Source organism: Paroedura picta, chromosome 1 (assembly GCF_049243985.1).
Source record: "Paroedura picta isolate Pp20150507F chromosome 1, Ppicta_v3.0, whole genome shotgun sequence".
NCBI lineage: Eukaryota > Metazoa > Chordata > Lepidosauria > Squamata > Gekkonidae > Paroedura > Paroedura picta.
In genome coordinates, this window is record NC_135369.1 from 171,519,623 (window position 1) to 171,541,050 (window position 21,428).

Below are 21,428 nucleotides of genomic sequence, written 5' to 3' on the forward strand. Positions count from 1 at the left end.
GGGAAACTCTGAGGCAGGCATGGAAAGTAGCACAGGTATTTAGCAAAATAATCAGAGAAAGTTTAATCAGGGAAAACAGAGACACATGTGGGTACTCAAAGTAACATTCAACTATATTACAGCACAAAATGCTAAAATTGCTTCAGTCAGGAGTGGTTTAAGGATTTGCAGGGCCCGTCGCACCAGAGCTAGGTTAAGGATTCATGGGGCCATACCAGAGTACAATTTTGGTGGGAGCAGTCAGCCTGAGGACAGAGAAAGACACACATAACCCAGTGGAAAGGAGTGTCAGTGTCCTTAAAGAAGGAAAAGGGGGGAGGAGAGACTATAGCCCTAATCCATGGACGAAGTTGCCTTGTGGGGCCCCTGGAAGTGCAGGGCCCGTAGAACATGCTACATGAGGTACATGGATAAACCAGCCCTGGGTACAGTATCTGATTGTAGTCACACTCAACAAAACCTTTGTGCATAGTAAACCTCAAAGAATAGAGGAAAGGGGAAATAGAAGGGACAGCAAGAAGAGTGGTAGGAAACAGTATCAATCCTTTTCTGAGCTGTGATATCATCTGGGGTGGTTTATGAATGTGATGGTCCAAGCAGACCTCAGATTTAAACTAATTGAGAGGTTTGAAGTTCCAACGTGGAATATTTAAACAACAGAGTACCAAGAATAGATTCGTGGAAGAACTGAGCCTAGTAAGACAGGAAAACCCTGCCTTGTGGAAAAAACTGATTAAGCTGTCGGGGGGGGGGGGAGGAAGAACTCAGAAATGAGGACAGAGAAGTGTAAATGAAAAACATGAAGAGAGTCAAGCAAGAAAGGATGAACAACTCCATCAAAAGTAATGGATGGGCACACAGCAAAGACTATTCAATCTGGCAACGAAGAGAATGTAGAAAGAAGTTGGATTTTGGGGAGCCAAGAGAGTGCTCCACTTCATTATTCTTGATCAATTATTCTTGCTCTCCCACAGAAGTCCTCTAATGCCTGATAAAAGACCATGTACAGAGTTACCAAACGGAGGGTGAAGGAATCAAGATTTAGGACGAGCATAAACAGGATATGGAAACTAGGGGCTCTGTAGATTCGAGAGCAGAGGGAACATAGAAGGTTTATATCAATAGGCTTGAAATCACAGATGAAGGTGGTAGATCATCAAGAGGGTGTAGTAGTATGTGTGGTGTTAAAGAAGATGATGTGATGATCAGGAAGGAAGTACCACATAACACAACAAACACTCAAATACAGTCCTTAAGGAAGAAAATATCAAGAGTCAGTAAGCAGAAGAGTTGGTATCTCCTAGGGATAGGGGATCTCGGAGGCAGGACTGGCCCCTCTGGCCCGCCACCCTGTGTCCATGTCCATGTCCCTTCTCCCTTCCCCGTCCCCTACTCCACACCCATTTATTGGTATCCATCCTACATAATTACACGTTTGGCATCAACATTCCGCCTTCATGTTCCGCTACATTCCCCATTCCCCTCTCCGCTTTTTCCCTTCTTCCCCCGTGCTCCCCACATGCTCCCCCGTGTTCAGGGAGTGATCAGGGAGCGGACCTCACCTGAGTGGCAGGTGTATTTGTAGATTATGACCCTAAATGTTTAAGGCTTGGTAGTGTATATGTTGTCAGAGAGAAAGAAGGTAAACCAAAGACTGGAGGAAGGTTGAGAGGATCAAGAGAACCACACAACATGGAGATACAGTGAGTTGTATCCATTGAACTAGGAAGGATCAGACATGGTTGGCCAAGTCCTGGGGGTAAAACATGGTGGAAATGGTAGGGTTTGGAAGATGAAAGCCATTACACTACCATGGCATTGAGAGTCACCTCCAAAGAAGAGTTCGGTTACTATGGCAATGTAGAGGAGGATGAAATTTGAGTGAAAGAAATCGCTGCAGTGATTGGGAGAGCAGAAAAGACACAGATAGTGATTCACTTTCTGAACATGGCAGCAGAAGTTTCAAAGTAAAAGGAAAGGGAGGGAAGCAGCAGATGGATGTGAGTTCTGGAAGAGAGATGATGCTCTGATGCTAGAGGCAAGCCACTGAAGGCTGCAAATGCAGTGAAAGAAGCTCCTACAAGAAACAGAAAAAAAATTGACCTTGGCAGGGAAGTGGGAGTTACAGTGTAAGGTGCAGTTCAATCCGGTCAGCAAGAACATGTAGGCTTCCACAGCAGCTGTTTCTGGCAGCTTTGTATGGATCAAAGCAGTAAACTGAAAATGACTTTGCATTTGTTTTATTATTGTTGTTTATGTTCATGTTCATTTCCCGCCACTCCCGTATTTATTTATTGATTGATTGATTGATTGCTTTAGATTTCTATACCGCCCATTTCTTTGCAGCTTTGGGCGGTTTACACAGAACATTATAACTTACATGGAACATTATGCAGACTATAACATCAAAACAACTTTCAAAAAACATCAAAAGATTACAAAACCACAATTATAATATAATAACAATTAACAGTAACTTAGGGAGAGTCATGGGCAGGCGTCTGGGGGGGACCAGCAGGTGTTCTGAGTCGGTCGGCCTCAAGCAAATGCCTGGTGGAAGAGCTCCCTCTTGCAGACCCTGTGGAACAGTGGAAGTTCGGGCAGTTGGCTTGTGGTGGGTTAAAGGTAAAGGTAAAGGTATCCCCTGTGCAAGCACCGAGTCATGCCTGACCCTTGGGGTGACGCCCTCCAGCGTTTTCATGGCAGACTCAATACGGGGTGGTTTGCCAGTGCCTTCCCCAGTCATTGCCGTTTACCCCCCAGCAAGCTGGGTACTCATTTTACCGACCTCGGAAGGATGGAAGGCTGAGTCAACCTTGAGCCGGCTGCTGGGATTGAACTCCCAGCCTCATGGGCAAAGCTTTCAGACGGCTGCCTTACCACTCTGCGCCACAAGAGGCATGTGGTGGGTTACATGTCATAAAATCCCCACTAAAACCCCCAGTTAAAACATAATCCCCAACATTGCGGAAAACCCCTCCCCACCCCCTACTATTAGGGGAGGGAAGGAGGTAAGATGGATACTCATACCTGAAGGGGGGCATGGATCTACCTCGCCGACTGCAACCTCAACCATAAACCTGTTTTACAGGCCCTATGGAACATCGTAAGCTCCCGCAGGGCCCACAGCTCATCCGGGAGCTCATTCTACCAGGCCCTGGCCCTGGTTGAGGCTAGGCGTGCTTCCCATGTCTTAGGTGGTCATAATTGGGGGAGTTTTTTGGCACCAACTTTCATTGTCACTCAAGGTGGATCTTGGGATTTCTGACCATATGCTATGGTAACTTTTCTTCTTCCATACCACATGATGCTTGCTGGTTGGTCTCTTTCTAATTATCTTCAAATCCAGTTCAGGAGACAAGGAACTATAATCAGTCTTGGGATGGGTGAGACAGATAACCAGAAGTAAAATTCAGGCAAGACTAAAGCGGGTATCATGTGCCACGGCTGGCCCATGCCAGCTTGGTTGTATCTTTCAAACATCAATCTTCAAATAACTTGGGCAACAGCCCACAAAGTAACAGCGTTAATCCACATCCCTCATGTAAATAATATAACTAATCACAATTATAGAGGAAGTAACCACTGAAAAAGCTTTCCAATTTGAAAATGGGTATTGTTCCTAGGGTCATGAGCCTCTTATGGCGTCGGGTGGTAAAGCAGCCAACATGCTGTCTGAAGCTCTGACCATGAGGCTGGGAGTTCGATCCCAGCAGCCGGCTCAAGGTTGATTCAGCCTTCCATCCTTCTGAAATCAGTAAAATGAGTACCCAGCTTGTTGGGGGGTAAAACGGTAATGACTGGGGATGGCACTGGCAAACCACCCCGTACTGAGTCTGCCATGAAAACGCTAGAGGGCGTCACCCCAAGGGTCAGACATGACTCGGTGCTTGCACAGGGGATACCTTTACCTTTGCCTTTTTATTGTTCCTAGGAGCTCATTTTGGTTACTCTTACGCATGAAATAATGGTTACTCCTACACATGAAATAAATACAGGAATTTCTATAATTTAAAAATACTTTATTGTTCAGCTTTTTTTATTATTATTATTCGGCTTCTGTATAAACATTTGTGCTAGTCCATTTAATCTGCTATGTGCGTACATATTTTTCATGCATCTTTTATACTTAACCAGCTTGGTGTAGTGGTTAAAAGCATTGACTTCTAATCTGGAGAGCCAGGTTTGATTCTCCACTACTCCACATGCAGCCAGCTGAGATAACTTGGGCTATTCAGAGTCCTTTTAGATCTGTTCTCGCAGAACAGTCCTGCCAGGGTTCTATCAGCCCCACCTACCTCACAGGGTATTTGTTGCGGGGAGAGGAAAGGAAGGCGATTGTAAGGCACTTTGAGACTCCCTCAGGCAGTGAAAAGCGGGGTATTTTATTAATTCATTAATTAATTCATGTTTTTTTTTAAATTTCTAGTACAATAGCAATTAAAAAGATTAAAACAATTAAAATAAATTAACAGTTAATCTGCCAAATAATTGGTGATTTCCCCAATTAGTTTTTCTAGTTGAGGCAGGCAGTGAGCTCTGGGTTGCAGTGGGGAAGGCCCTTTATTGTTGGAATACTTATTCATCCAAAGTGGCCTCAACCATAAGCCTGGTACAAGAGTTCCATCTGGCAGGCCCTATGGAACTTCATTAGTTCCATTAGGGCCCTGATCTTCTCAAGGAGCTCATTCCATCAAACAGGGCCCAGGGTTGAAAAAGCCCTGACCCTGGTTGAGGCCAGCAAGACCACTTTTGGGCCAGAGATTGCCAGGTGATTTTCTGTTGTGGAACGGAGGTGGTCCCTTAGATATGCAGGGCCCAGACTGCATATGGTCTTGAAGGTAAAAACCAAAACCTTGAAGCAAACCCGCTGGAAGCCAACGCAGCTGCCACAGTACCAGTCTAATATGGTGTTCTGCAGCATTTTGGACCAGTTGTAATTTCCGGGTTAGGATCAAGGGTTAGGCCTGTATAAAAACCAACTCTTCTTCTTCTAATGGTTTATGGCCTGTTTGCATCACCTCTTCCTCAACGGACTGTATCATAAACCACACTTCCATCCTTGATGTGATCCAATTAGATGTGTAGACAATCCAAATATGTAAGGACACCTGATGGAAGGAAATTTGAGGCCCAATGAAAGGGTATTTTGTTACTATTAGAAGGGGATAATCGGTGAATCTGGCATGGCATGTTGTGGCTTTTTGTTGTTTTGGCATATGTACTATATAAACACTGAATAGCTACTTGTAGAAATGTCTTCACTCAGCTCCAAAAAGGGGGGGTTAGCATTTTTAGCAATGATGGCATGCATTTTTATCTATTTATAGCCTGACGTAGGCTGTACCCCAGCTTCCTTCAGCAATGCCTATTAGTCTAAGTTTAATATTCTGGAACTTCCATCCAAACTCAAAAGCTGAATGTTAAATTATGCAGCTGAATTCCATCCGTCAATTTCTCCTTTCCTGTCAGCACAGCAAATACATTTTTTTTCTTTATTGTCTGAACAAGCTCCTCTCATAGGCCAGGCAGCAAAATATATCAGAGAGAAAAAGGGATCAGCGCAAGGAGATATTTACTACCTGGGTTTGCATTGATAGTGTGCAGGGGTTGTGTGGATGCATGCAGATGGGAGCCTAAGCGTAGCCTGCTTTGCTTCCTAATCAAATTCCTTTTTTCGATTGATAACTACTCAGCGATCAGCTCTGTCAACAAAGGTGGAATGAAAATTAATGCCTGTCTATGAAAAAGCAATAATGAGCCACAGCATTACACCGGATAGGGTTTAACATCCATCTTCCAGTCCCTGTCAACTGTAGACACGCAGAATGTAACTATGTATAGGCCTGACCTATCTCAGAGGGCTATTTTGAGGATAAAGACAGAGAGAGCAGGACCATGGATAAATTAAATTGCATTTGGACAGAGAGAGGGGCAGAGGCTGCATGGCTTCCCAGTCACCCCAGAACACTTCTGTCCTCTATTCGTTACGCTAGCTCTCCAAACAGTCTTCAAAAGCAGACTCACATAACACGTACAGCATTAGTCAAGTCGTGAGGATAGAGGATTTAAAGATCATGAAATCTAAATGAGGCAGGTTCTCCGTAGAACTGTGCTGAATATTTGATCAATGTAGGAGAAGGAGAAGGTTCTTACGTGCCACTTTTCTCTACACAAAGGAGTCTCTAAGTGGCTTACAGTCGCCTTCCCTTTCCTCTCCCCACAACAGACACCCTGTAAGGGAGGTGAGGCTGAGAGATTTCTGATATTACTGAAGAAGAAGAAGAGTTGGCTCTTATATGCCGCTTTTCTCCGCCAGGAAGAGTCTCAAAGCAGCTTACAGTCGCCTTCCCTTTCCTCTCCCCGCAACAGGCACCCTAAGAGGGAGGTGAGGCTGAGAAAGCCCTGATATTCTTGCTCGGTCAGAACAGCTTTATCAGTGCTGTGGAGAGCCCAAGGTCACCCAGCTGGCTGCATGTGGGGGAGTGCAGAATCAAACTTGGCTCGCCATATCAGAAGTCCGCACTCCTAACCACTACACCAAGCTTGCTTTCTGATGATAGCCATAATGACAGCCATAATGAGAGTTTGGGGAGCATGAAATCCAGCACTCACATACTCCCCTGCAGTGTCAAACACAATGATTGTGTGTGTTTTCCTGTTTGCAGCCATCCTGTGTTCCAACACCACAGCTCTTTTGGCACCATTTTTTTTAAAAAAAGGTCTTCCTTGCCTTTTGACCCCCAAAATTAGGAGTTAAATGGTGAATGCGATGACATTGCAGTGCGATTTGTACCAGTGCGATTTGTGTGAGCCAAGTGAGCCAATGCTTCTTGATTTGCAAGACAAGGAGTGCAGTTCCGCTTCCCCGCCAACAGAGTTGTACTTCCTCTTTACTCCTCATGCCATGTAATGATAACAAACGAGCTTCCTTAGACTTCAGTGCTGATTCCATATAAGCCCAGTACAGCGAAACAGAGACCATCGGTCTAGGTCCCTCGTCAGATATGGCCCTGTAAAAATCCTTACATTTCCTCATGGAGTAAATCCATCACACGTTTTGAGTATGTTTGCAGGCAGTGCAAAAAAATGGGTTTGCTTCTATCTGCTTTGCCGCTATCGGAAAAGGAAAGGGGAGAAGAATCTTGAGACACGCAAAAGAGGTGTGTCAGAGACAAAAAGACATGTGAAAGAAGGCTGTACCTTAACTATCCCTGGCTAGTTCAAACTTATAAGATCTTAGAAGTTAAGCAGGCTCAGCCCTTGTTAGGAATGCTGGTCCCCTGGTGGGACCTGAGGATCTCTGAGAATTACAGGACATCTCCAGACTAAAGAGATCAGTTCCTATGGAGAAAATGGCTGCTTAGCATTATAGAACACTGAGGTCCCTCCCAACCCCAAATCCTGTCTACCCACTCCTGGTTCCACCCCCAATGTCTCCGGGTATTTCCCAGCCAAGTGCTGGCAACCCTAGCCCTGGTTAGCATTTGAATGGGAGACCACCAAAAATACCCAGAATTTCTACACAGAGGCATTGGCAAACCAGCTCTGAATGTTTCCTACCTTGAAAACTGTAGGGGGGCACCAAATTTGGTGCAACTTGACGGCAAAGGGAAGAGCTATAGTTGAGACCAACCTAATATTTCTGAAATTCTCCATCCGTTTCAAGCCAGCATGAATCCTGAGAATCACTTTTTTCCTCGTCATTTGGCAACCCGTCCTCCACCGCTCAGTCAATAAGCAACAATGCCTCCGTGAGAGCCACAAGTGAAAAGAACGAGCACTGAGACATCAATTAAGCTGTAGTTAATTGCCAATAAGTACCTCTCCTGTAGCCATCGATCTCTTAAAACACTCTTTTTTGAGAATTGTGTCTTAATCTTCTCCGTACGTTAATCTGCTCGGTATCTCATTAGCTGAAATTTGACTTTAGCTTGCAAAAAAACCAAAAAACAAAAAAAAATCCCTGGCCTCATTCTAGAACAAAAGCAATGCTACTGAGAAAATGTCCTTCGCGGTTTGGTCAGGGCCGGTTTGAAAGATGAGCCACTCAGCAAATGAAGTCATGACACAGGACGTTTTCTGCTGCACCTCAAAGCAACCAAATCTTTATTTCTGCATTGGATCAGTGAAAACGACACGGTGGCAATCCGAGAATGACGAGTGTGAATATTAGCGACGTCTTTCTTTTTTTACGATGGGCGGGATCCACGGCCACTGCAATTTTTCAAGATGAGGTTTGTATGAGCGACTCCTGATATAATGTTAATGGCAGCTAAAATAGAGCTATAATCTTCCTCTGCTTGGAAAAAAAAAAAAAAAAGCCAATGACCTACGGTGGTTCGCCGTTTAGAGGGGAATTGAATCACCAACCCACTTTTGGTTACTGCTTTTTTATTTAGGCAGTTGGCTGTTTTTTTATTGAATATTTTGCTTTGAAAGGCACACATCCTGTGGTTATTAAATGATGGATCTCTTTGGAGTTTCAACCAGTGGCACTTTATGCCATTAATAAATATTCATTTTCCTACTATCCCTCCAGTGGTATTTCATCATCAATCATGGTTGAAATCACAGCTGTGAAAGCTGTTTATGCTTTACTGTTCTCCTCTACATGATTTGGCAGATACTTATGAAATTATTGGAGTGTGGAGGTAGCGGCAGCAGGGGGAAGTTGAGCATTGGCTTTGTTTTATTTTTGCATTTCGAAAAAATCCCCTCGCCCGTGCCGGTTCTCCCAGAGCGTCCCTGTTCCGTTTTTTCCTTCCAAAACACACATAAATCACTCCATTGGTCTCAACTGTCCTGTGAAAATAAAAATGATCCCAAACCGTTCGAGAATTACTCGGGGACTGTTTAGTGTTCGATATGTCAGAGAGAAGCAGAGACAGACGAGTGGGAAGGAGAAGATTACAATCAATGGGGGGGGGGAGGAGAAATCTATCGGGTGTAGAAGTTATCCCTCTGCCAGCTTTGTCAGGGAAAAGCCTCTATGTCCCTTGCCTCGTTATATCGAGGACATGATTAGAAACTAAGCAATACAGGTTGAGGTGCTCTTGTCCCCTTTTTTCCCTTCCTTACGTGCAGACAGTAAATCAACATTTTCTTTTTCTTTTCTTTTCTTTTTTTTGGCTTGGACATGGTAAGCCATACAAATTGCTACCTGACTGATGTCACATTTTATATATTCTCTTTACCCGCTGCTGTATGAGTTAATAATGAGTAAATGTCATGCGACAGCTCAGCAAAAAGGTTTTCTACAACAGTGAACGGGTCGAGCCGAAAAGGCCTGCTTTGGTGTGTTTGTTTTTCAACTGCCCCCTGTGCTGCGTGCATGCGTAGACAACAAGGTTTGCCTAGCATATGTGTGAATGGGGTCTTAATGGGTTTACTTAATCCAATCTTGCTCTGGATATCATTTAATCAGACAATGCGTTCCTTTGTTTCTGCAGAAGAGATAAGAAAAAGGTTGATAATCCTCAATAGAACCCTCAGTGGCATGTTGGAAGGGGGTATTTCCTTGGTTCATGTGTTATACTACCTGATTAAACCAAGGATTTATTTTTATTTATGTTGAGCGAGGTGGCTTCCATCATTTTAAAATCATATCGATCGGGGGTCATCAACCCCCGGACTGCGGCCCGGTACTGGGCTGCGAAGGCCTCGGTACCGGGCCACCGCTGGCTGTGCCTGCCTCTACCCCCCACAGTAAGAAGCTCGCCAGGCCACGAGCGAAGTGGCCGCTGAAGCGGCCGCTTCACTTACGGCCCGGCTAGCTTCTCGCTGCAAGAGGGGGGGAAGAGGCAGGTGCGGCCACCGGTGGACGCAAATGCGTATGCGCGGAGCTGCCGTGCATGTGCATTAGCCCTCCTGCTGGTGTAAATGCGCACGCGCAGCATCTCTATGCATACGCGTTTGCACGCAGCTGCCGCACATGAGCGGCATCCAGGCCAATGGCTCTCCCCCACCCCCGGAGGCAGTCCTCAACCACAAAAAGGTTGGGGACCGCTGATATAGATGACTATGTAATTTGAGTCGAGTGGCACCTCTAAGACCAACAAAGATTTATTCAAGGCATGAGCTTTCATGTGCATGTACACTTCCTCAAACAATGGAACAGGGATCATAAGAGTAAAGATAGAAGGAGAAAGTAAATTAGCAGCAAATTAGTAAACAGCATCAAAAGTCCAAATATACATTATGATCATTCTTTGCTAGAAAAGCCAACCAGTCCTTTGGGTTCAGTTGTCTTTCACAAAAACATTAGGGCAATAAAAATGTAAAGTTGGTGATTAATGGCAGACACTTTCCCAGTTGTGAAAAGAAGTAATTAAAAGTGTCTTGTTGTTAGCCCCATGCATATCCACCCAAACATGGAGGAATCGCCACAAGTGACAAGCCGTGCTGAGTTTGTTATCCTGTCCTAAGAACAGAGAGTTAGATTCAAAATAGCATTACATACTAACTTACATCACATAACAGTCTCATTGTCCCAAATAAAGTAAAAAAGAAGAGGGGATTGTAAGGAATGTGGATATAAGAGTTGAATGAGGTTAGCATACATAGTGACATAAGAAACCAATATCTTCGTTGAGTCCTGTGGATTCCACTGTTTTGACTGTTGTAATAACTTGCATTTCTGCAGTCTCCCTTTCTAGTCTGTTCTTGAAGTTCCTTTGCAATAAAACAGCTACTTTGAGGTCCCTCATTGAATGTCCTGGAAGACGGAAGTGTTCCCCTACAAGTTTCTCAGTCCTGTGATTTTTTAAATGTCAGACTTGTGTCCATTTATTCTTTGGTGGAGAGTTAGACCTGTTTGTCCTATGTAGTGAACAGAGGAGCATTGTTGGCATTTAGTGGCTTATACAATGTTAGAAGGTAAGCATGTGAATAAGGCTTTGATGATGTAGGTCAGTGGTCCCCAACCTTTCTGAGGCTGGGGACCGGCAGGGCAGCGGGCCGCGCCCGCACATTGCGCATGCGCGAATGTGTCACGCATGGCCGAAATCGCGCATGCGCTGCACTTTCACGCATGCATGCGCAAAACTGCCGCACATGCGCGATTTCGGCTGTGCATGGCACATGCGCGATGCGCGGGCACGGCCCTGATTTCCTCTCCCCACCCTCCCACAGTAAGAAGCTTCCCGGGCCGCAAGCTTGCGGCCTGGGAAGTTTTTTACTACGGGGGGGCGGGGAGAGGGAGCTGCGGCCCGGCGCCATGGCCTTCGCGGCCCGGCACCGGGCCACGGCGCGCAGGTTGGGGACCACTGATGTAGGTGATATTGTTAGGTCCAGTGATTGTATTACTGGAGTGTATATGGCAGCAAAGTTGACATCTGGGTTTGCTGCAAGCTCTGGTACTAGTGCCCATGTTCAAATCGTAAGTAGCATTGTTTTGGGTGAGGAGTTGTGTGAGATTGGGAGATTGTCTGTGCACAAAAAAGGTCCCCCCCCCCCACTCCCCAAGAACTTGGGAAACAACTGTCATTTTCCAGTAGAGGCTGCACGTCACTGATGATATGCTGAAGTGTTTTGAGTTGAGAGCTATATGTAACAACTAATGGTGTTTTTTTATTGTCTCCTTAGGGCCTGTCTTCCAACAGTTTTCTCTGGGTATCCTTTTGGCTTTGTCAATCTGTTTCTTGGCCTCATTGGGTGGGTATTTTAGTTCCAAAAAGATTTGTTGTAGATCCTTCAGGTAGGAATCTCTGTCTGTGGGATTGGAGCAGATGCAGTTGTATCGTAGGGCCTGGCTGTATTAAATGGATTGTTTGATATGTTTAGGATGGTAACTAGAGGCATGCAGATATGTTTGTCAGTCGGTAGGTTTTTGAAATAAGGTCGTCTCTAGGCATCCATTGTTTATTTTTACTGTAGTGGCCTGAAAATGTATTTCTTGCGTAAATTAGTTGTCACATAGAGAGTGGGGTGAAAGTATATTTGGTGGAAAGTATCCAGGGCTTCCCCCTTCAAGGATCGCTGCCTTGTTGTGGCAAGGGGGCTTGCGTAGTTCAGTGAAGCTATGAGCTATGCCGTGCAGGGCCACCCAAGACGGACAGGTCATAGCTGAGAGCTCTGACAAAAGGTGATCCACTGGAGAAGGAAATGGCAAACCACTCCAGTATCTTTGCCATGAAAACTCTATGGACAGTTCCAATAGGCATAACAATATGACGCTGGAAGATGAGCCCCTCAGGTCGGAAGGTGTCCAATATGCTACTGGGGATGAGCAGACGGCTAGTACGAGTAGCGCCAGAATGAATGAAGCGGCTGGGCCAAAGCCGAAAGGACGCTCAGTTGTGGAAGTAACTGGTGGCGAAAAGACAGTCCGATGCTGTAAAGATTTTTATTCCATAGGAACCTGGAACGTCAGATCCATGAATCAAGGCAAGCTGGACGTGGTTAAACAAGAAATGACAAGACTGAACATCGACATTTTAGGAATCAGTGAACTAAAATGGACAGGAATGGGTGAATTTAATTCAGATGACCATCAGGTATACTACTGTGGACAAGAATCTCGCAGAAGAAATGGAGTAGCCTTCATAATCAGTAAGAGAGTAGGAAAAGCAGTCTTGGGATACAATCCCCAAAATGACAGAATGATCTCAGTTCGAATCCAAGGCAAACCATTCAACATCACAGTGATCCAGGTCTACGCCCCAACCACTGCTGCGGAAGAGGATGAAGTTGATCAGTTCTATGAAGCCCTACAACACCTTCTAGAAGCAACGCCCAAAAATGATGTGCTTATCATCATGGGGGATTGGAATGCTAAAGTAGGAAGCCAAAAGATAACCGGGATAACAGGCAAGTTTGGCCTTGGAGTACAAAATGAAGCAGGGCACAGGCTGGTAGAATTTTGTCAAGAGAATACAATGGTCATAGCAAACACTCTTTTCCAGCAACCCAAGAGACGACTCTACACATGGACATCACCAGACGGTCAACACAGAAATCAGATTGACTATGTGCTCTGCAGCCAAAGATGGAAAAGTTCTATCCAGTCAATAAAAACAAGACCAGGAGCTGATTGTGGTTCAGATCATGAGCTTCTTGTTGCAAAATTTAGGCTTAAATTGAAGAAAGTACGGAAAAGCACTAGGCCACTCAGGTATGAACTAAATCATATCCCCGACGAATACACAGTGGAGGTGACAAATAGATTTAAGGAATTAGATCTGATAGACAGAGTGCCTGAAGAACTATGGATGGAGGTTCGCAACATTGTACAAGAGGTAGCAACTAAAACCATCCCAAAGAAAAAGAAATGCAAGAAATCAAAATGGCTGTCTGAGGAAGCTTTACAAATAGCTAAGGAGAGAAGGGAAGTGAAAGGCAAGGGAGAAAGAGAAAGATACACCCAACTGAATGCAGAATTCCAGAGAAAAGCTAGAAGAGATAAGAATGCCTTCTTAAATGAACAGTGCAAACAAATAGAAGAAAACAATAGAATCGGGAGGACCAGAGATCTTTTCAAGAAAATTGGAGATATGAAGAGAACGTTTCATGCAAAGATGGGTATGATAAGGGACCAAAATGGTAGGGACCTCACAGAAGCAGAAGAGATTAAACAAAGGTGGCAAAATTATACAGAAGAACTATACAAGAGCGAGCTTAACATCCCTGATGACCACAATGGGGTAGTTACTGACCTGGAGCCAGACATCCTGGAATGTGAAGTCAAATGGGCCTTAGGAAGTCTGAGTAACAATAAAGCTAGTGGTGGTGACAGCATTCCAGTTGAACTATTCAAAATCTTAAAGGACGATGCAGTAAAAGTGCTACACTCAATATGCCAGCAAATTTGGAAAACTCAACAATGGCCACAGGATTGGAAAAGGTCAGTTTACATTCCAATTCCAAAGAAGGGCAATGCCAAAGAATGTTCAAACTACCGCACCATTGCACTAATTTCTCATGCTAGCAAAGTTATGCTCAAAATCCTACAAGCTAGGCTCCAGCAATATGTGGACCGAGAACTTCCAGAAGTACAGGCAGGATTTCGAAGAGGCAGAGGAACTAGAGATCAAATTGCCAACATACGCTGGATCATGGAGAAAGCTAGGGAGTACCAGAAGAACGTCTACTTCTGCTTCATTGACTATGCTAAAGCCTTTGATTGTGTGGAACACAACAAATTGTGGCAAGTTCTTAAAGAGATGGGAATACCAGAGCATCTTATTTGTCTCTTGAGAAATTTATATGCAGGTCAAGAAGCAACAGTGAGAACTGAACATGGAATCACTGACTGGTTCAAAATTGAGAAAGGAGTTCGGCAAGGCTGTATACTGTCGCCTTGCCTATTTAACTTGTATGCAGAGCACATCATGAGAAATGCGGGATTAGAGGAGTCACAAATTGGGATCAAGATTGCAGGGAGAAATATCAACAACCTCAGATATGCAGATGATACCACTCTAATGGCAGAAAGTGAAGAGGAACTAAAGAGCCTGTTGATGCGGGTGAAGGAGGAGAGTGCAAAAGTTGGCTTGAAACTCAACATCAAGAAAACAAAGATCATGGCATCCGGCCCTCTCAATTCCTGGCAAATAGATGGGGAAGAAATGGAGATAGTGACAGATTTTATTTTCCTGGGCTCCAAGATCACTGCAGATGGGGACTGCAGCAAAGAAATTAAAAGACGCTTGCTCCTGGGGAGGAAAGCTATGGCAAATCTAGACAGCATCCTAAAAAGCAGAGACATCACCCTGCCAACAAAAGTGCGTTTAGTCAAGGCTATGGTCTTCCCAGTTGCAATGTATGGCTGCGAAAGTTGGACCATAAGGAAGGCCGAGCGTCAAAGAATTGAGGCTTTTGAACTCTGGTGCTGGAGAAGACTCTTGCGAGTCCCTTGGACTGCAAGGCGAACAAACCAGTCAGTCCTCGAGGAGATCAGCCCTGACTGCTCTTTAGAAGGCCAGATCCTGAAGATGAAACTCAAATATTTTGGCCACCTCATGAGAAGGAAGGACTCCCAGCCTAATGCTGGGAGCGATCGAGGGCAAAAGAAGAAGGGGACGACAGAGAATGAGGTGGCTGGATGGAGTCACTGAAGCAGTAGGTGCAAACTTAAATGGACTCCAGGGAATGGTAGAGGACAGGAAGGCCTGGAGGATCATTGTCCATGGGGTCGCGGTTGGTCGGACACGACTTCGCACATAACAACAACAATCCAGGGCTTCCTTACTATATGTTCAGACAATAAAAACATCATCAATGAATCGCAGGTAGAAGAGAGGTAGAGGGGGAGTTTAGGAAGCATTGCTTCAAGTCTGTCATGAAGATGTTGGCATATTGAGGAGCCATGTGGGTGCCCATGGTTGTACCATTGATCTGAAGGAACAAGTTGTTACCAAATCAGAAGTGGTTATGAGAGAGAACAAAATAGCACAGTTTGGTGGCTGAGTCAGCTGTGGTGCTGTTAGAAATTGTGTTCCTTATGGCTTGTGGGATATTGGTATATGGAGATTCCACATCCATGATGGCTAAAATAGTGTTCTCTATAGGATAAATGACTGTGTGTATAATTCATCTATAAATAACATTCAGTTAGAACATTAAAACTTAAAATCTCACATTCGGCCAGTACTTCAACAACTCAACTGGCTCCCAATTGAATTCCTGATCAGGCTTATGGTTTTGGTTCTTACCTTCAAGGCCATACGCAGTCTGGGCCCAGTGTACCTAAGAGACCGTCTCTCTGCCTATACCCCCAAAAGAGCATTACGCTCTACCAATGCCAACTGGCTAGTGATCCCTGGCCCCAAAGAAGTACGTTGGTCCTCAACGAAGGCCAGAGCTTTTTCTGTTCTGGACCCCTGGTGGAACGAGCTCCCTGAAGAGATCAGGGACCCATCCCAAAATTCCGCAGGGCCTGCAAAAGGGAGCTCCTCCACAGACATTTGCCTGAGACCGACAACAGGTCCCCACTCAGACATCCTTTCCATGGCCTGAACTAGTCTGTCCTCTTTAAGGGCCTTAGCTAAGTTCCGTTCCTATTATATTGTTTAAGATCACTTAAATTGTGTTATTTAGATTATTGTTGTTGTTGTATTTGTTTATGTTATATATTAATTCGTTCCATGTATCCCCCATGTTGTATGTAGACCGCCCTGAGCCATATGGAAGGGCGCTATAGAAATCAAGCAAACAAACAAACAAATAAATAAATAAAAATAGTTGAAACCTTTAAAATTGAACATACCAGCTGATTTGCCATCAGACATTACTGCTTTCAAGTTTTGTTTTTTTAGGGGGGGTTCAGCCATATAGAGTAGCGATCCCCAACCTGTGGACCGCAGACCACATGTGGTCTGTCGACTAACTGGAGGTGGGCCGCGAAGGACGCCTTCTCCCCCCCCCCCAGCCCTTTACTTCATCCACGATCCGGCAGGCGCACATGGGACTATCTCGTTGCAGAGAAACAAGCTCAGGGTTCCCATTGATTTGTCATTGTCATGAGTTAAAATTTCCATGAAAATAAAATGTTCCTTATGTTCATTGTTGTGGCGTGTCTGTATCTTATTTTGAAGGGATGTTTAAACATTACCATAGCGACCAGAGTCAGAGAGCGTTAGGGCAGTGGGCCTCAGTAAAATTGTCAAGCGTTGCGTGGTCCCCGGTGATAAAAAGGTTGGGGACCACTGATATAGAGGGAGCCCATCAATGTTTCGGTTCAAGTCATCATGATAGTCATTGGTCACAACCACACAAAAACTATTCTTTTGATCTCATAGGATAATGGAAGTACTTTGAAGTAAACCAGTGGGTTAGGAAACAATTTAGGGGTAAAATTCAAATTAATAGTCAATAGATTTATCCAACCAAATTCCTTTTTTTTTTTTTAACAGGTAGAAAAGCTGATTGGATCCAACCCCCGGTCTTGTAGACAATGAAATTAGGAGGAACAAGCAGAGAAGAAGTTCCATGTACAATGGCAATAAGTCTTGATAACTTCTTAAAATTTGAATAAATGAATGGAGGATAGGTTTACTAACAGCTGTTAAGCATGATTGCTAAAGGTAAGATTCCTCTGAATAGCAAATGCCAGAATTAAGCAACAAGGAACAGCCATTGCATTCATGCCTTTTCTCTCTGCTTCACAGAGGCATCCAACTGGCCGCTATTGAATGCGGAATGTCTGACTAGATAAAACTTGGCACCATCCAGATGAATGAGCTTCACTTTCTTAAGAGACACTAAGAGTGTTTGTAAGGCTCAATGCAAACTTGCTTCCATGGACTCAAAAAGGAATATGGTCTTTAGAATGAGATGTGTTGGGTTGGCTTGCTCAATACGGATTTCTGCCACTCATTTTCACTTTCTTTCTTTCTTTCTTTCTTTCTTTCTTTCTTTCTTTCTTTCTTTCTTTCTTTCTTTCTTTCTTTCTTTCTTTCTTTCTTTCTTTCTTTCTTTCTTTCTTTCTTTCTTTCTTTCTTTCATTTGCCGTCAAGTCACAGCTAACATATGGCAACCTGGTGTATACATGCCCACCTGGGGCACCACCCCTTCCCCCCAGCCACTGGCCATTTTGGAACGGGGATCAACATGACCATATATGATCATATCACTCGATAAATGTTTAACAAATTTTAAAACTGTATAAAAATTAAATAACTCCCACCCATTCAGAAAACCCTTCCAGGGCCATCAAGAAACCCCAGGGTTTCAAAATACCCTGGTTGAGAAAGCTATTACATGGTGGTCTCCTGTCCAAATATTGACCAGGTTCATCCTGCTAATAAGATCTGATAAGATTGATCAAGTGTGAGCAACTGAGGTCAGAGCTTTGAGTTTTTACCTTTGCCAATCATTCTGGACTTTGAAGGTTGCCATCGTATCTCTTGAATGTAACTACACAGTAGACTTTGTTGGTCATAGGAAGCCTGAATGTATGTGTGTGTGTGTAGTTGCAGCTGACCCATTGTGATACCAACAAGGGACTTTTAAGGCAAATGGGAAGCAGGATTGGTTTAAGGTAGCCTTCTTTGCAAAGTCTCCCTTGATGGTCTCCCTTGCATGTACTAACCCTGCTTACCTTCTGTGATCTGATGACAATGGACTACATCATGCCAGTCGTCCTTCCAGGTCTGAATATATTGTAAAAACATTTATATACCACCAAGTAACCAAGGGCCAAAAACATCTAATCACATGAATTTTAGCAAAGTAAATGGGGAGGCTGCATGCATGGATAGGCTGATCCTGCATTGAGCAGTGGGTTTGACTAGATGGCCTCTATGGACCCTTCCAACTTTATGATTCGATCAAATGTAAATATAATATGAACACAAAATAAGATTAATCAGTTATTTTATTCAGAATTAATCAATCTTCACCTCAAACAATATTAATTAAGGATTCCTTTTGCTGTATAACATACAGAATATATTGTTCTGATCACTGAGATCCTGCAATATCTGAACATCCAAATATAACTTATTCTTTTACAGACAGACATGTCTTAACTGACTCATCTTAAGCAGCGATCCCAAGAAGATCAATTCAGAAGCAAGCTCCATTTCAATTAACGAAGCTTACTTCCAGGAAAATGAATTTAGGATTTTAATCTAAATTATAGTGTGGTCATTCCAAATAATCCAGAGATAAATCGAGAATCATTGGGATTCCTTTTTCAGTTTACAGGTAACCTCAGAATAAAGATTGTTTCATTTTGTGTAACATTGCATTCTCATTTTATAACCTATCCTTGTTGTCCACATTGTAAGCCAATGACCCCTTTTCCTCCCCCCCCCCTCACTTAGTCAGTGCAATATGGCTGGCATTTTACACCCCTTAGTCTCACTAGCTCTCCAACTTCAGGGAGAGGAGAATGAATAATGGAAGGATTAAAACTCACTCAAGTTGTAGGTGAATTCTAGACCTGGAACAGATGGTGCTGCATTTCAGTTTCTACAGTCGGTGGTGTGAGAATGAAATAACATCAGTTCTTTTATGGGAGGAAATCATAAATAGCACTAAGTTTCACTTCTGCTGCATGGTCTTTCAGGCTGCACAGTAGGTGATTTGTCTTTTTTGAAAGGCTCAGAGAGTGAAAAGTTAATTCTTCAAAGGGGGGATGGCATTTGAGCAGTGAAATTGACTGCATCATCGAAGAAGGTGATTCGTCTAGCCTAGGAAACATATTTGAGATAAAAGGAGAATTGTCAGATCAGTAGATATGGCCAAAATTCCATAAATGAAGATGAAGGACTGGGTGGGTGGGTGGGAATAGTTCCAGAAATTGTTCCCCAAATTTGTGATGCCTCATTGCTAATAGTGTTATTAATCTACTCACTTTCTGATCAACTGAAGATGCAAATACATGTTTAAGCTTTCAGTGTCTTTGTTTGTTGTATATAAACAGTGGATAATGATTTTCCCTATCTGCATACTACATGTAAGTTATGTGTTGTCCAAACAGTGGAAGCAAGTACCTCAGTAATGCATTTTTTTTAAAGTCTCCAGTCTATTTTGGTTTACTGGAACATTATTAATACAAAATGTTAGAAGCTTCCCATACTTTAAATTACAAGTTCATATTGTCAGTGAATCAGAATCGAGTTAAAACTCACATGGCCTACTCAACATTGTTCATGAGATCTTTCCGCCTTGAGATGTCATCTGGCCAATGGTCAAGGAGACATTACACATTTTACCTAATGGGGCTCCTGTGAATAGTTAGCAGTGGGGAGGAAAGTCACAGTGGCGAGTGCATCTGCAGCCACATTGCCGAGGGTTCTGGAGGCATGGGAGATGACCACTGGCCACTCTTCCCTTGTGAAGACTAGAATCTAGAGCAAGGGAAGTTAGGATCACTCTATTCTGCATTGGTTAGACTTTTTATGGAATATTGTATTCTGGTCTCTGCAGTTCGAGAAGAACATTGACAGGTTGGAATGTGTTCAGGGAAGGGTGACTAGGATGGTTGAGGGGTTGGAATCCATGCCTTGTGAAGAATGATTGAGTTGAGTATGTGTTGCTTGGAGAAGAGGAGAGCAAGGGGTGATATAACAGTTGTCTTTAATCACATAAAGGTAGACATGTTGAAGAGAGGGTCAAATGGTCTACTGCAGCTTTAGAGACAAAGACGAGGAGCAATGGGTTAAAATAATGGGAAAGGGGTTTCCACTTAAATAGTAGAAAGCATTGTGAGGGTTATTTGTAGATGAAATGTGCTTCCTCGGGGTGGTGGAATCTCCTTTGTTGGAGGTTTTTAGGAAGATATTGGATGAGCACCTGTCAGGAGTGTTTCAGGTGTGATGGAATGAATTAGCAGGAAAATAGTAAACAGCATCATGAAGATATCCCACAAATACACAGCATAATGTCTTTCTAAAATAACAGAGTTCAGTCCTTTGGGTTCAATTGCCATTCACAACATAAGGGGCATAAATATGTTAAGGTAGGGGATTATTTTATTTATTTATTACACATTTATATAACGCCCTCCCCTGAGGCTCAGGGCAGTTTCCATAGAACTTAGCGGAACAGGAACAATACAGAAAACCAATGGCTATAAATAACAGTAGTAGTAAACAATATATATCAATAAACAGTAGCATAGTAGAACGATGGAACAGTAGTGAACAGTAACAGCTGTGATTTACTGATGGCCTCATTGTTGGATGTTTCAAGCTATGATTTTCATGGAAGGGAGGCTCAGGGATCAGGAGGAAGGTAATGGTTCTGGTCAACTTCAACCAAATGCCTGGCGGAGGAACTCCCTTTTGCAGGCCCTAAGGAATTGTTCTAGTTCTACAAGGGCCCTGATCTCCTCTGGAGCTTGTTCCACCATGTGGGGGCCAGGTCAGAGAAAACTCTGGCCCTGGTTGAGGTAAAGCAAGCTTCTTTGGGACCAGGGATCACTAGGCAGTTGGAGGTAGCAGAGAGTAGAGCTCTTTGAGGGGTGTAGGAAGAAAGGCAGTCCCATCAGATACACTGGGCCCAGACCGTGTGTGGCCTTAAAAGTAATTACCAGAACTTTAAGTCTGATCTAGAATTCGAGTGGTAACCAGTGGGACCTCCAAGGTATTGCTGTGAGGATCCTGGCTGCAGCATTCTAGAACAGCTATAGTTTCCAGATCAAGGTTAAGGGCAGGCCTGTATAAAGCAAGTTGCAGAAGTCCAATCTAGAAGTGAATATTGCTTGGATCACTGTGGCTAGGTGTTCCGGTGCCAAGTAGGGTGCTAGTAATTTGGCTTGGCAAAGATGACAGAATGCCAGCCGTGCTACTCTCATGATCTGAGCCTCCATTGAGAGTGAGGCATCAAGGATCATGCCCAGGTTCCTGGTGGAGTAAGCCACTGAAATCTGCACTCCATCCAGGTTGGGTAAGCACGCTTCCTCATTTGAACCCTTCCTGCCGAGTCATAGGGCCTCCGTATTTGAAGGGTTGAGATTCAGGCGAGCCACCTCATCAATA

At 43.9% G+C, this 21,428-nt stretch overlaps 1 long non-coding RNA gene across 1 annotated transcript; it reads left to right on the forward strand.

Moving 5' to 3' along the window:
* Window positions 1-11,586: 11,586 nt before the first annotated feature.
* On the forward strand, window positions 11,587-18,653 carry LOC143820744 (uncharacterized). The gene is made up of 3 exons (XR_013225496.1): window positions 11,587-11,655; window positions 16,854-17,024; window positions 18,456-18,653. It is a non-coding gene; the product is annotated as an uncharacterized LOC143820744 (long non-coding RNA).
* Window positions 18,654-21,428: the final 2,775 nt, after the last annotated feature.